This window comes from Sphaeramia orbicularis, chromosome 20 (genome assembly GCF_902148855.1).
Source record: "Sphaeramia orbicularis chromosome 20, fSphaOr1.1, whole genome shotgun sequence".
NCBI lineage: Eukaryota > Metazoa > Chordata > Actinopteri > Kurtiformes > Apogonidae > Sphaeramia > Sphaeramia orbicularis.
The window spans coordinates 17,393,212-17,407,485 of record NC_043976.1 but is presented as its reverse complement, the minus strand read 5'-3'; the positions used below and the strand labels follow the sequence as shown (position 1 = coordinate 17,407,485).

General features: G+C 36.6%; 1 protein-coding gene across 3 annotated transcripts in view; it reads right to left on the bottom strand.

Moving 5' to 3' along the window:
- Positions 1–13,729, bottom strand: part of ralyl (RALY RNA binding protein like) — a 285,060-nt gene extending 271,331 nt beyond the window's left edge. The window contains exons 1-2 of one of the 3 annotated variants that reach the window (XM_030123064.1): positions 12,747–13,729; positions 12,538–12,638 (exon numbers count right to left, since the gene is read on the bottom strand). The gene's annotated coding sequence lies outside the window, so the exon portion shown is untranslated. Of the gene's footprint in view, positions 1–12,537 lie in introns of all 3 variants that reach the window. The other 2 variants (XM_030123065.1, XM_030123066.1) reach the window with 2 other exon arrangements.
- Positions 13,730–14,274: the final 545 nt, after the last annotated feature.

Sequence of the window (14,274 nt, the reverse complement as noted above, 5' to 3'; positions counted from 1 at the left end):
GACGACCCTTTGAGACCTGTTCTGTCATCAGCAATCATCGATGCTGCTATAAATAGATGTGACACCTTTGTTTGCGAAAGAATTCCCTATTCCATCAGCAGCTGTAACCGTCTCTGTTGCATGGGCTTTGGGCATCTTTTGCAAACCGCCGAACACATTGAAACGACATTAAATGGTTGATAAAATGATGAAGTTGTTTACGAAGAAACTACGTACATTTGTGTGTTTCTTTCATCACACTGCTGCACTTTTTTGCTGTGTTTACCTCCATTTTACCAATGATTTGAAAAGAATTATGACAAATTTCTCATCCCCCTCCGTTTGTTGTGTGGTCCTGAAAAATCTCCATTTCCAGTTTCAAACAGACCTTCCCCTTAGCCTTTCCCCACCGACTCATCAAGAATCGGGACAACCCTACCCAGCATTGCCAACTCCTCTGTAAGGTAAGTAGCCATTGGCTGTCCTAAAAGTTGCTAGAAGTTACTAAATGACGTCATTGCCAAATTTCCGTAATTGTCAATTTGCATGTAATTGTAATGGACATTGTAGGAGAGAGGAATAAGACCATGGGAGAGAGAAAAAGTGAGTAAAAACACCCTAAATGTCTTTAGAACTACAAATGAACTTTCTTTTATTGATTCTTTTTTGGGTTTTTTAAAAATTTTGCAATTGAACAAGGGCATCACTTCTCAAAATAACTATGACTAATGCTTTGTTTCGACCCACATTACATAAAATAATTTTGTCCTGTATTGTTAAATGTTAGAATATCAAATTTAATCTAAAGTCTGTTATGTGGGGTGGAACTGCTAGCTCTATGTCGAACCCTCCGTCTTTATCTGGAATTGGGGACGGCAAAATGACCCAAAAGAGATACTCTGTCAGAGTTACTTTTTGACTCCCTGATTTTGGTTTAGTTAATTCGCCATTAAACAGTCGATCAAATGATGAAGTTGTTTACAAAGAAAATATGTACATTTGTGTGTTTCTTTCGTCACACTGCTGCACTTTTTTGCTGTGTTTACCTCCATTTTGCCGATGATTCAAACAGAATTACACTGAAGTGAGGGGTTGTGTTTAATGTTTATGTCTGTGCCTTATTTTCACTGTAAAACCTGTGAAAACATGAAACACACAAGTCCTGTACTCTAATAAAATAAAAACGTCTAGGTAATATTAAAAAAAAAAAAAAAAAAAAGAAGTTGCTCAATGATGTCATTGCCAAATTTGTGTAATTGTCAATTTGCATGTAATTGTAATGGATGTTGTAGGAGAGAGAAATAACACCATGGGAGAGAGAAAAAGTGAGTAAAAACCCCCTAAATGTCTTTGGAACTACAAATGAACTTTTTTTTTTTATATAAATTTTGCCATTGAAAAAGGCCATTACTTCTCAAAATAATTATGACTAATGCTTTGTTTCGACCCACAGTACAAAAATTAATTTTGTCCTGTATTGTTAAATGTTAGAATATCAAATTTAATCTAAAGTTTGTTATGTGGGGTGGAATTGCTAGCTCTGTCAAACCCCCCTCCGTTATCTGGGATTGGGGACGGGAGACACTCTGCCAAAGTTCCTTTTTTCCCCTTAACTTTGGTTTAGTTAATTCGGCATCAAATAGTCGATCAAATGATGAAGTTGTTTACGAATAAAATACGTACATTTGTGTGTTTCTTTCATCACACGGCTGCACTTTTTTGCTGTGTTTACCTCCATTTTGCCGATGATTCGAACAGAATTATGGGAGATTTCTCATTCTCTTCTGTTTGTAGTGTGGTCCTGAAAAATCTCTGTTTTAAAGGCCAAACAGCCCTTCCCCTTCGCCTTTCCCCTCCGACTCACTGAGAATCGGGACAACCCTACCCAGTGTTGCCAACTCCTCTGTAAGGTAAGTCGCTTTTGGCTAGAAGTTGTTCAGTGATGTCATTGCCAAATTTATGTAATTATCAATTTGTAGGAGAGAGGAATAACACCATGGGAGAGAGAAAAAGTGAGTAAAAACCCCCTAAATGTCTTTAGAACTACAAATGAATTTTTTTTTAAAAAAGATAAATTTTGCCTTTTACTGCCATTTCCAGTGCGTGGTATCGGCTCGACTCCACTTGGCTTGGCTCGGCCTTTTTGCATTTCCATTACGAAAAAGGACCCGGAATCTGGTACGCAGTACTAGTTTTTTGGTATCACCTCCGCCGAGGTTCCAAACGATACTAAATTGTGACGTATAACACTGCAGACCACTGATTGGTCAGACAGTTTTCTCTGTGACCAGGATTAATGAAAAGCTGTTCCGCTGCCTTTTCTGTTTTAGTAGTTAACAAAATAGGAAAAAAATTATTAATAATTACAAAAAACAGATGCAGAAGTGGACAGTAAATATAGCGGTGCATTCGTCCACATGATAACAGCCCAAAACTACACCATGGTCGGTCAAGGAGATTCGGTCTTTGGTGGCTGACGTAAAAATTCAGATGAGACAACACACAACGAGCAAGTTTTCAGCAGCTCTCTGAGCAGACCACATGGAAGTAATGCACTGCATCGCTATGACGTCCAGGTACTGGAAAGTCAGTAGTACCCAGTAATGGAAATGGTCTCCAGGAATACCGAGTCGAGTCGAGCTGGTTCGGAATCGCGGCATTTGTGTACATTTAGGTGTTGACATGATGTTAATGTAAGGCTTTTATTAACTTCAAAGTGCAGGAAATGCTTTGTAAAGGAAGGTTTCTTCATGTATGTGTGTTGAAATAATATCTGGTCTCTTGTGCATTTGCAGTCATGGCAGGTCCTTCATGTTTTGTCTCTGGAGTGTCGATACCATACATCTCTAACTGGTCACAAGCAGGTGAAAGACAGCTGAGGCCAGCAGGACGACAGCGAGAACAGCTGATCCCTGCAGAACCTGCTTGGAGCTGACCCAGATGAGGACGCTCCACTGTAATCGGGTCCCTGAGGTAATCTAGGCAGGACATTATCTGCTTCGCTGCTTCTCTGCAGCATCTGGAAAGGGCCCCGCCACCTGCTCTGGAAGGCCTCGCGACGCTCCTCTGCCTCGTTTTATTTCAGGTCTGTTTGTTTACTCTTTTTTTTTTTTTTTTTTTTTTTTGCTCCCAGTCTCGCCGAACATCACACAGCCACTTAGACGTATCAGATCACTGCAGGAGGAGCACGGATGTCCTTGTTCGTCTGGACACGTCTCCTCAGTGTCCTCACAGTCACTTGTATTATTTCATAGAATCTAATTTAGCTACATTAAGAGTTTTTGCCCAAATTGTCAAGAGGAATGTATCTATTTATCTAGTTGTAAACAAAATGATGCTCTAATTAGATTAGATGCTCCTATATTTATTATCCTCGTGTCTGGTTGTTCTTAAATTGCAAAGAGTACTTGTTTTTGCTCTATGTGTCTTTTTTTTAGTTTCCACGTGTAATAAGCCCTGCTCTATTTTATGTCATTTTGTGCATTACCTTTTACAGCCTATATATGATCTTTTTTAATGGTCCTTTTAGCGTTTTATTGTGCATTTTATAGTTTTGAAGGTGCTGCTACTGTTCTGTGATGTGCTATGTGTTCTATGATTTTATGCCTGTTTTATGTCTTCCTTAGGTAAAGAGTCAATTTAGCATCTCACATAACATCACTGATAATAGCCTTAAATGCGTTATTATAAATTAATTTGACACAGTAGTCGCTTTTCTATTGACCCTCAAATTGCGCATAAAAATTTACCAAATGGAAAAACGACAATTTCGCCAAAAGTCTCATTTTTCACTTAAAATTTTTTTCGCTGGCAAGAGGTGGTTTTTTGGGCGTAGCGCAAATAGTATATCACGCAAAACTGCAACGGAAAGACCTTTTTTCAGCAACTAGAGTCAGGTGAATTAAAAAAAAAAGGTTGTTGACGTACGTTACAACAAGTGATGAAGAAGAAGAAACATGTTGCGGTATGTGTGGACACACCAGGAAACCCGATCATTTTTTAATTTAGTACAAAATAGAGGGGTAATATATAAGAATAATGAATATATCTGTAAATCAGTACCATATTTACGTTCGTCGCCATGTTTATGGAATGACTTCTCGTGTCATATCGCGATACTAATTAAACAAATCATCGCATTTGTGATTTAATAGAAAAAAACGACATTACGCACCTCTGTTTTTTCGACATTTAGTAAATATCGGTAAAGTTTTGCACAGATGTCCAATGGAAAAGCGACTAGTGTCAGGTATTCAGCAGATATATGTCTTATTTCACATAGGAATTGATGACAAGAGAGAAAAATCCTTTGCTTTGAAAAATCAAAACTGCATGAGCTAGTTTTTTTTTTTTTTCTGTTTCAATCTCTTGTTTTGGTCTAATGTATGTGCATACAGAATGCAATTGTCTGTTTAGATTTGTATTGTTTTCATGACGCTTTATTGAGCAACACTTGCAATCTGCCAAAACATTTGAGCTGCATTTCCATAATTTGATCTATATGTGTGTGTGTGTGTGTGTGTGTGAGCAGCGCCTTTCTGTTGTTTCCAGAAAAGACAGACGCAGGCAGAAACCGGCAAGTCATCTTTTCTACGGTCATCTTCCAGCCCCAGGGTTAAACTTTAATGATGAGGCTCAGCGAACGGATGCACTAACATGTATTAGTATGGCAAAAAGTTAAGTGTGACGGAGAAAAAAACATTGCGTACCTACGGCGAGACTCACCATTTTCTAAAATTGCAGTTTAATAAGAGGGGAGAGTTTGTGCTGCAGAATGAGAATGGAGATTCATCTGAGTCCACGAATACAAACAATGCACACATCTATCTATCTATCTATCTATCTATCTATCTATCTATCTATCTATCTATCTATCTATCTATCTATCTATCTATCTATCTATCTGTCTATCTGTCTGTCTATCTATCTATGTTGATTTGTTTTTTGTTTGTTGATTTGGTTTTTTTTGCGTTTGATTTGGGTTTTTTTTGTGTTTGTTGATAAGTTTTTTTTGCATGTTTGTTGATTTGTTGTTTTTTTTGTGTTCATTACTTTGTTTTTTTTTTGCATTGATTTGGGTATTTTTGTGTTTGTTAATTAGTTTTTTGTGTTTGTTGATTTGGATTTTTTTGTGTTCGTTAATTTATTTTTGTGTTTGTTGATTTGTTTTTGTGTGTTTGTTGATTTGGGTTTTTTGTGTTTGTTGATTTGTTTTTTGTGTTGATTTGTTTTTCTGTGTTTGTTAGTTTGTTTTTTGTGTTTGTTGATTTGGGGTTTTTTGTCTCGTTGATTTGGTTTTTTGTGTGTTTGATGATTTGGGTTTTTTTGTGTTGATTTGGGTTTTTTGTGTTTGTTTGGTTTTTTGTGTTTGTTGATTTGGGTTTTTTGTGTTTGTTAATTTGTTTTTTTGTGTTGATTTGTTTTTTTGTGTTCATAATTTGTTTTTTGTGTTTGTTGATTTGGTTTTTTTGTGTTCATTGATTTGTTTTTTGTGTTTGTTGATTTGTTTTTTTTGTGTTGATTTGGGTTTTTTTGTGTTTATTAATTTGTTGTTTTTGTGTTTGTTGATTTGTTTTTTTTGTGTCTTCGTTAATTTGTTTTTTGGGTTTGTTGATTTGTTTTTTGTGTTCATTTTTTTTGCGTGGGTATGTGTTTGTTGAGGAGGAGTTAGTACTTGATTGTATAACCATTGTTTTTGATGGCTTTTGATGGTCTAATATTTTTTTTCCGTGACTGTACGTGTGTGTGTATGTATGTGTGTATGTGAAGATGATAAGTGAGGTTAACTATTTACAAAAAATCCAAGGGACTTGATTTTTCATATGTTTTGCTGATACGACGTTAAAGGATAGACTGTTGTGTGGAGAAGGGGTGCATTAGTTATATTTCCTCCCACTCCTTTTCGAATCTGCGAATGAAGTTATACTGTCTTTTCTTAACTAAATCTATCTATCTATCTATCTATCTATCTATCTATCTATCTATCTATCTATCTATCTATCTATCTATCTATCTAATACATGCTGTTTAAAAATTCATTTACTATGTTTTGATCCCATGTGATACTGCCACTGCTGCTGAAAAGTAATTTGATGAACAGTGTGATTAGGAAATTATATTGAATATGTGAACTCGACCTGAAACAGATGCGGCCTGGAAGCAATCAGGATGTCTGGATCAATACCTGCACGTTGAACTGACAGAACATAGCGAAACCGAAGCCGGTCTTATTTCCCTCAAAAACAGTCGGACGAGTAACATCTCTGTTAAATGAAATGTGGACTTTCAAACATCTGACATCTTTTTTCCCCTGTTTTAAAGATAAAAAAAAAAAAAAAAGTAATTCCCCTGTGAATTTCTTTGCGTCTAATAAAGGAAAGTGATTATCGCTGCTTAATTGGCCATTTTATATTGCATTGAAACTGATGTAAGCTGCTTTTCTGCACAAACACATACGTAAACGCCAGCTCTCACTTTTTCTCTGTCTAAATAAAAGGTAACATTAAGTATTTTATCATATTAAATTGCTTTCTCTGAATATCTCATATTGTAAAGTAAGACTCACTCAACACAGACTGAAATATCAAATGTAGTAGACAACACTTAAAGCAACTGATATTATCTGAATTTTTTTTAAAAAAATATATATGTATATGTATAAAAAAGAACAATCACAATCATAATCAAATCTCATCATGTCAGTGCTGAAGGCTCATTTAAGTACTGCACCATAACTCAAATGGTTCCCATAATAGACACTGGAAAGTCATTGAGCTTGACCCTATTCTTCAGATACGGGTTTAATTGCCCAAAATATCAAGTGTGAGATTCCCTCACTTATCAAATTAACAGCTCAGAAAAGGACAGTAAAGTACTTAACACTCATTTCAGTGGAATGAGCCATGGCAAAGGTAAGCTGTTTATCTGACAGGGGGGGGGGCACATAGAGAACATTTCATTGGGACATGAATGAGACATGATGTTCAGGCGTTTTTTGATCCGATACATGAGATATGTGTTATAATATGGAAAAACTGGAGTATCAACTAAACTAACTTTTCAGCTACAACATGTTTACTCTCAGTTTTAGTGCTCATTTCATCTGTTTCCTTTTTTTTTTTTTTTTCTGCATGTGGTCAATATCAGATCCCTGTATGAGCTGGTATTGTTGTTTGTGATTATTTATTTGTGATGCTTTTATCGTTATTGTTCTACTGTACAGCACTTGGGTCAGCTTTAGTGGTTGTAGAAATAAAAACTGATAGATTGATTGATTGATTTCCTTCAGTTAATAATACTAATCACACTGTGACAATAATCCACTGTGAGTAAAATTCTGCATTACAAGCCTTTCTTTGAACTACCAGTATTCTCTGTGCAGTAATACGATCCCTAGTGTTGTTTTACACTCCTATATGATGCCTTTGGATTCATTTTACTGCTGCATTCATGTGTCTGTTGCATTTTACTGCTGGTTTGATCTGCTTTGGAGTATTTCAGCGACTCCAATACATGAGATATGTGTTACAATCTGGAAAAAATCTGAGTATCAACTAAACTAACTTTTCAGCTACAACACATGTTTACTTTCAGTTTTAGTGCTCATTTCATCCATTTCCTTTTTTTTTTTTTTTTTTTTTTTTTTCCGCACATGGTCAATATCAGATCCCTGTATGAACTGGTCCTAGTTTTGAACTCAGACCATTTGGTATTTGTTTGTTTTTATTAGGAAAATGCACTGTATTGTAGTTTGTGATTATTTGTTCTACTGTACAGCACTATGGTCAGCTTTAGTGGCTGTAGAAATAAAAATTGATGGATGGATTGATTGATTGATTGATTTCCCTCAGTTAACCCTCCGATATCCCGTCCATCAAGGCCCTTACTAAGCACCAAGTGTGCCTTTTTGGCACATGTGTGGAATAATGTCAAAAAAATGTTCATACAGTTTGTGTTTAATTCTTTTACACTTTTTTTTATTTCATCAACTTCAGCTGTAAATAAAAATACCAAATACTTAATAATTGTCACATTTTTAAACCCTATAAATGCTGTGTTTGTAATGTAAACAAGCCATTTTTTTGGATGCAAAAAACACAATTTTTTTTTTTTTTTTTCAATATGCTACATAAAAAGTGGATCACATTATTTGATTTTTTTCATTCTGGCATATGTCAATGATTAACAGCAACACTGGTTAATTTGCATTATTATTTTTGGTGCTAGGTCAAATGTTCAAAAATACTAGCATCTGTCACCAAGTGTGCCAGAAAGGCACACCTATAAATCCAACTATTAAATATTATATATTGATTTATTTTTCTGCTCTAATTTGATTTTATTTTTGTAAATCAAGGTCAGCCCTAATCATACATATCAAATGGAAGAAATAGTGCATTTTAGGCACACTTGGGAGACAGATGCTAGTCTTGTAATTTTCTTTTGTTTGCAATGTGCAAATTTTAGTTGGTGGCCAGAATTTTAAAGATCATGCAAAAATGAACAACTTTTGAATTCTAACCTTATTTAAATTGTGAAAAATAATATGAAGTTTTTTAACATGAAGTGTAAAGTGTTCCTAGAAGGCGCACCCGGATACCGGAGGGTTAAAATACTAATCACTATGACAATAATCCACTGTGAGTAAAATTCTGCATTACAAGCCTTTCTTTTAACTACCAGTATTCTCTGTGCAGTAGTGTTGTTTTACACTTCTATATGATGCCTTTGGATTCATTTTACTGCTGCATTCATGTGTCTGTTGCATTTTACTGCTCGTTTGATCTGCTTTGGAGTATTTCAGCGACTCCCTCCAGTGCAGACTTGTGACGAATTTCAATCTAAAGTGATGTAAAACTTGCATGAACCCTGGTCTGACTGTTCACACTGATGTCATGTTGCAAAACATCAGGTCTGTATCAGACTGAGGTCCACACATGGAACTGGCCCACATCAACACTGCCACTTACGAGCAAGAACAACACACTTTTGCCTGCAGTCTGAATGCAGCCCAAGATACATTGTTGATTTATGGAACAAAAAATGCCATCTTTGCAGGGTTTGTTATATAATTCAGAACTTATTTCAGACATTCTGAATTTTTTAAATGTTAGCTTTGTCTTCCTAGATTCCAGCAGCTTGTCTGGTAAATATAAAGTACATGTGCATGAAGACTGAAGCCAAAGCACAAAGCTTGTTAAAGAATAGAATAATAATACGAGTGTGCCTGTTGCAGTCTTCATACACATGCTGCTGAATACATTAAGACCTATAGTGAAGAAACATGTGTATGAAAAATTCAGTGCAAACTAAATCTATTTTCATTTGTCCAAGTCACAGTGAAACCTAAACTGTTTAATGTAAACAGATACACGCCGTCAAACAGGGGAACACGTCTAACACGCGTGCATACAAGTGCACCCAATCAATAGCTATGTATACATCCACATCTTGCTCTGGCATGATGTTTAATTCATGGTAGCAGAGGTGTAGGCACACATGAGCTATTATGTTTTTCTGCAAAGTCTCCAGTGCGGGTCTGGCTTGGCCCAGATAACAGGAAACCTGCCTGAGGGGAGACACAGCACCGTAGGACGTAATAGAACCTATCATAATGCTTAGCAGGACACACGTCCAGGAGCTCATAGAGGCGAGGCAGAAACATGTCTCTACAAGGGGGCATGCGAGGATGTTGGTGCATCTTGATGCAGCAGTTTGAGGATGGAAAGCAAAACACACTCACTCAAGTGAAATCTATGCAGACCCATCAAAATCTACAAGAATTAGAAGGTGAGCATCTTTTGAATTAACCCATAAGGACCCAGTGAGACTTTTGTTGCAGCTCCCAAATTAATTTTTCTCTCAATTTAACTGTTCCTAAGTGATTTATCACCATTTATTATATATTATCCTCTGAATTTTGCATTCTTTCCAGTGAAGATCATCTATTTTCCTATGTTTAACCCTTTCATGCATGAATTATGAGAACCTTATTCAATATTTTTTTTCCTGTGTGTTTTTATTCCTGTTAACATGCATTTACTGACTGAAATTACAAAATACATTGTTTAAATGCTGCTAATGTGATGTTTCCTCACATTTTTAACATACTATAATACTAGTTATTACTCACTCAGATAATATGCAACCAAAAAAAAACAACTTTTTCTTAAAAAAAAAAATGTTAATTGCAGTCTAATAACAATTAGCAGTTCATTTACACTCAAATATTTTTACTGCAGATCAGGTTTATCGAGAACAGGAAAGTTACAGTAATGCTATGAATTACAGTGTATGAGATGATGCATAAGGGTCAAAGCACAGTATTCAAAATTTCTCTGACAGGACATTTTAGAGACAATTTAACAGATTAGTGTTGCTAAATGACCCACAGTTTTACTTTTAAATTCATTTTTGCTTTAGTTGGACCATATGGGATTATCAGAAACAAGAAGCTACTTTATATTGAAATAAATGTTGGAATGGCAATCAATTAAAGTTCGCTCTCTGACGGGACATGACTGTGTTTTGACCAATAAGGGTCTACTGTGTTGGCTGATATACACGTAAAACAACAAAATCCAAGAATACACAAGTGGACAGCTATAGAATAGCTATACATGAAAGGGTTAATTGACTGATCATGAAGATGTTCATAAAAGCTCAGAGTAAAGGCAAAGGTTATTTTATCAAAACAGAAAAAAAGAAGAAAATGTGACTTTTTCAGTGAACATAAACAAAGTGTCTTCATCCACTCTCCTTTATTCAACTCCATGGGTTTTACTGGTGAATCAACGTTGGAGAAGATGATGTTTCCACGTTCACTACGGAGCCTCTGAACGTCCAAATGGCTCATATCTGATGACAAACTGTATTTTACACCAATTATTGACATGTGTTGATAGGATTAGTGGATCAACAGTTTAGATCAGTAGATGCTTTTGGTCAGCGGTGGATGTTTGGGTCTTTATGGGTTAAAACCTATTGAACTCACTAAAGTGTTTGCTCAGACTGAATGAACTTTGGTCATATTCCTGAGTGCTTTAGATTTAAACAGAAGATAAGAGTGTTGCTTTAAAGAAGTTGGTGGAATTAGGAGCACAGCATGAGACTTTATGATGAATCTTTGCTGCAGAAAATCGAGTCGAATAAAAGATGAATGGAGGTGTTACAGTGCTTTCCTGCATTTTGTGCGATATGAAAAACACAGACACATTCAGAGATAAAATGATACTACTGATGGACCTCAGTTAAATATGTTCCTCATCTATGTTCTGTTATTACGCTTCTGGATAAAAATCTAAATTGTATCCCAGCCTGTAAACACTGAAGAGTTTGCTTTGGCTCTTTATCTACCTGCTTTATGACCAGCATAGATCTAATAGAGGACAGGGAAATCAATACATAACAGCTTTTTGTTTTTAAATTTTACCTCCTTGTCAATATTGTAACACATTCCACTGCACTGATTCTGATCTACGGTGGCAGCTTTGTTTAATGACACCGGCACTTAACGGTCCATACTCAGACTTAATGGTCCAACTTCAAGCATTTTATAGGCTTACAATAATACACTGTGTCCTGTTAAAGTGAATACATATAGATAAAAAAAAAAAAAAAAACATCCCAATTTATGACATTTATTGCACAAGATGAACTCCTTTCTTACATTGGAAAAAAGTGATGATGCTGAAATGTTTTAGACTATTCCAGACCCTGTTTAGCAGTAATAGTTATAGTCCCTGATGTTAGATTTAAGGAGTAAACACACAAAACTAAACAGGTGGGAGCATCATTGGAGTTGCAGTAACTCTTTATGCACATTTCAGTTCATTTTTCTATTGCACACCAGTAAGTAGTATGGAATTAAACCTTCAATCTGAGCCCTCCTTCTGTTCATTTTCCACTAAATCAGATTTGACAAATCCTAGAGTATTTATGAATATACAGGCCTGCAGAAGCCGATTTGAGCTCGTCCAGCAGTGAGATAGGCACTTATGTGTGGCTCTATACTTTGCCTCTGGCACAGTGCAAACTGTTATCCTAATTATTTCCCTACTACTGACCTGATAGCCCACTGTAGCCCCGTCTACTGCAGGTTAGAGAAATGCATGCTGCAGCAAAGGATTTCCTGCCACTCCATGTCGATATACGGATAAGAGTTTGGATACTTTATTTGTGGAAGACCATTACAAGCGTTAAGGTGCATCCTTCAGAAGGGACCTGAATGTAGCTACTTACATTTTATTCCTCAGCTGCGTCGGCTTGAAGATTGTTGGTTAAGGAAGAACTCAAAAACAAAGGAAACACTGTGATCGAAACGACCCGCGTGTGATTCCCAATCCGTGTTCTTGAACAGTTGGTCACGTCACTTGTTTTGTGAAGCGTTATCGATCAGATCAGGTAGTATAACCTTCAGATATCATTGATAATAAAGGATGCATTTTCTAATGATCAATCTGGCCAGCCTTGTAAAATAACACGTCAGCCACAGGTGCATATTTCTGTCACCTTGTTCTTTATTGTGAATACACAGATACTTATTCACTCATATTATACCTGCAAAACGGAAAATGTCTGTTCATCCTCGTTGGTACAGAAAACAAAAACGCATTGAACTCCCCCAAGAATCAAAACTCCCCTTGTCCACCCAGCATCATCTAGTCAAAAAACAAAAAAAAAACGATAACATCCAAAAATACTTGACACTGCCACCAGCAAAAGTATAATGAAATCGAAAAAAGAGGAGAAACACAAAAACAACAAACCTGTGAGCTGTACTGCAAGAAAAGTATCAGGTTAAAACGTCAGGCTCGGGCTTTAAAAATGACTCCGGTTATAAAGAAAAGAGGAACAAAGTAAAAGCAAAGGGTTTGATCGGTGGGATTTCACCGAGACATCAAAATCACAAAACTCGAAAGGCAACAAACAACACTGCAAAATGCAAACCAAAGCATAGCAACAGCAAAAGTCGACAGAAACAAAAAAATAAAAATGTTTCAAAACCACCAGTAAATGTTTTGAAAAATCTCAATACATGACAAAACCTGCTTGGGTTTCGACCCCTCGAAACAAAACTGCAAGCAAGTCAAGGCTTTCTCAAGACCGATAACGCACACGTTTACCCTCTTGGCACTCTCGATCAGAATATCTGCATGCTAAAAACTTGAAGCCTGGATGTGAAAAACGCTCCAAACCACCATGTCAATGCTCAATTCAAACACCAGCAAAAGGAGTAAAAATAAAAAAGGGGGCAATTAAAAAGACAAAAAAATGCTTACAAAAAAGCCATTGAAAATGTACTCACCGAGCGGGAGTAAAATGTTGCAATAAAAATGTGATATGGCTCAAAATACAGTATGGCGGTGCAAGCCGAAATGCTGTGCCTTTTCTCTAGATCTCTGCCTCCAGTTGTGTCATGTGACTGATTCAGCCCCGACTTCCAGCAATGAGAGACCAGTGTTGAACAGCTGATGCTGAATGCTCTCCTAACGGCTTGGCTCTCTCCAAAAGTAAAAAGAGGTAGTCCTTATCATCCCACAGTTATGACTGAGCTGGTTGTGTGTTTTTCTTGTGCGTTTTTTTTTTTTTTTTTTTTTTTTTCGCTTTTAAAGATGCAGAGCTCACGAGGTGTCAGAGGCTGTACACGGCGGCATCCAGGCGTGCTTTTCAGAGCGGCGAATGAGGCTTTCGAAACACCGCATGTTTCTGCTCTCAGAGGAAAAATCAAGGCGCAGGCGGGTGGGTTATTACACGAGGATTGGGCAGAGTATGGATGTATGTGAGGCACATGTAGGGAAACAACACATAGCGGTGGAAGGGTGTCAAGCTGTGGCATCACTCAGTTCTGTCCGTGGGGCTGAAACACGGGAGTGCAGCAGACTGGATGAGCCCTGTCCATGGTGCTGAAAGAGGAGAGTGGCACAATTAAAGCAAACATCACACTCTTAACTCTAGCTACTATACATCTTTTTATTGAATGATACTTAAAGCTGTCAGACTTCAAATATACTATTAGATGTCAGTGTTACCACCCTGTTTGAGTCTTGAGTCTGTTTTTTCTTACATTTTTCCTTAATACTAATGAATAATACTGTGAAATGGACAATGAAGTGACCATCTTTTATTCTAATACAGCTCTGTCCATGGTGCTGAAATGGTAGTGGCACAATTAAAGCACATCACAATCTTCACTCTTCCTACTATACATCCTTTTATTAAATGATAATTAAAGCTGTCAGACTTCAAATATACTATTAGATGACAGTGTTACCACCCTGTTTGAGTTTTGAATCT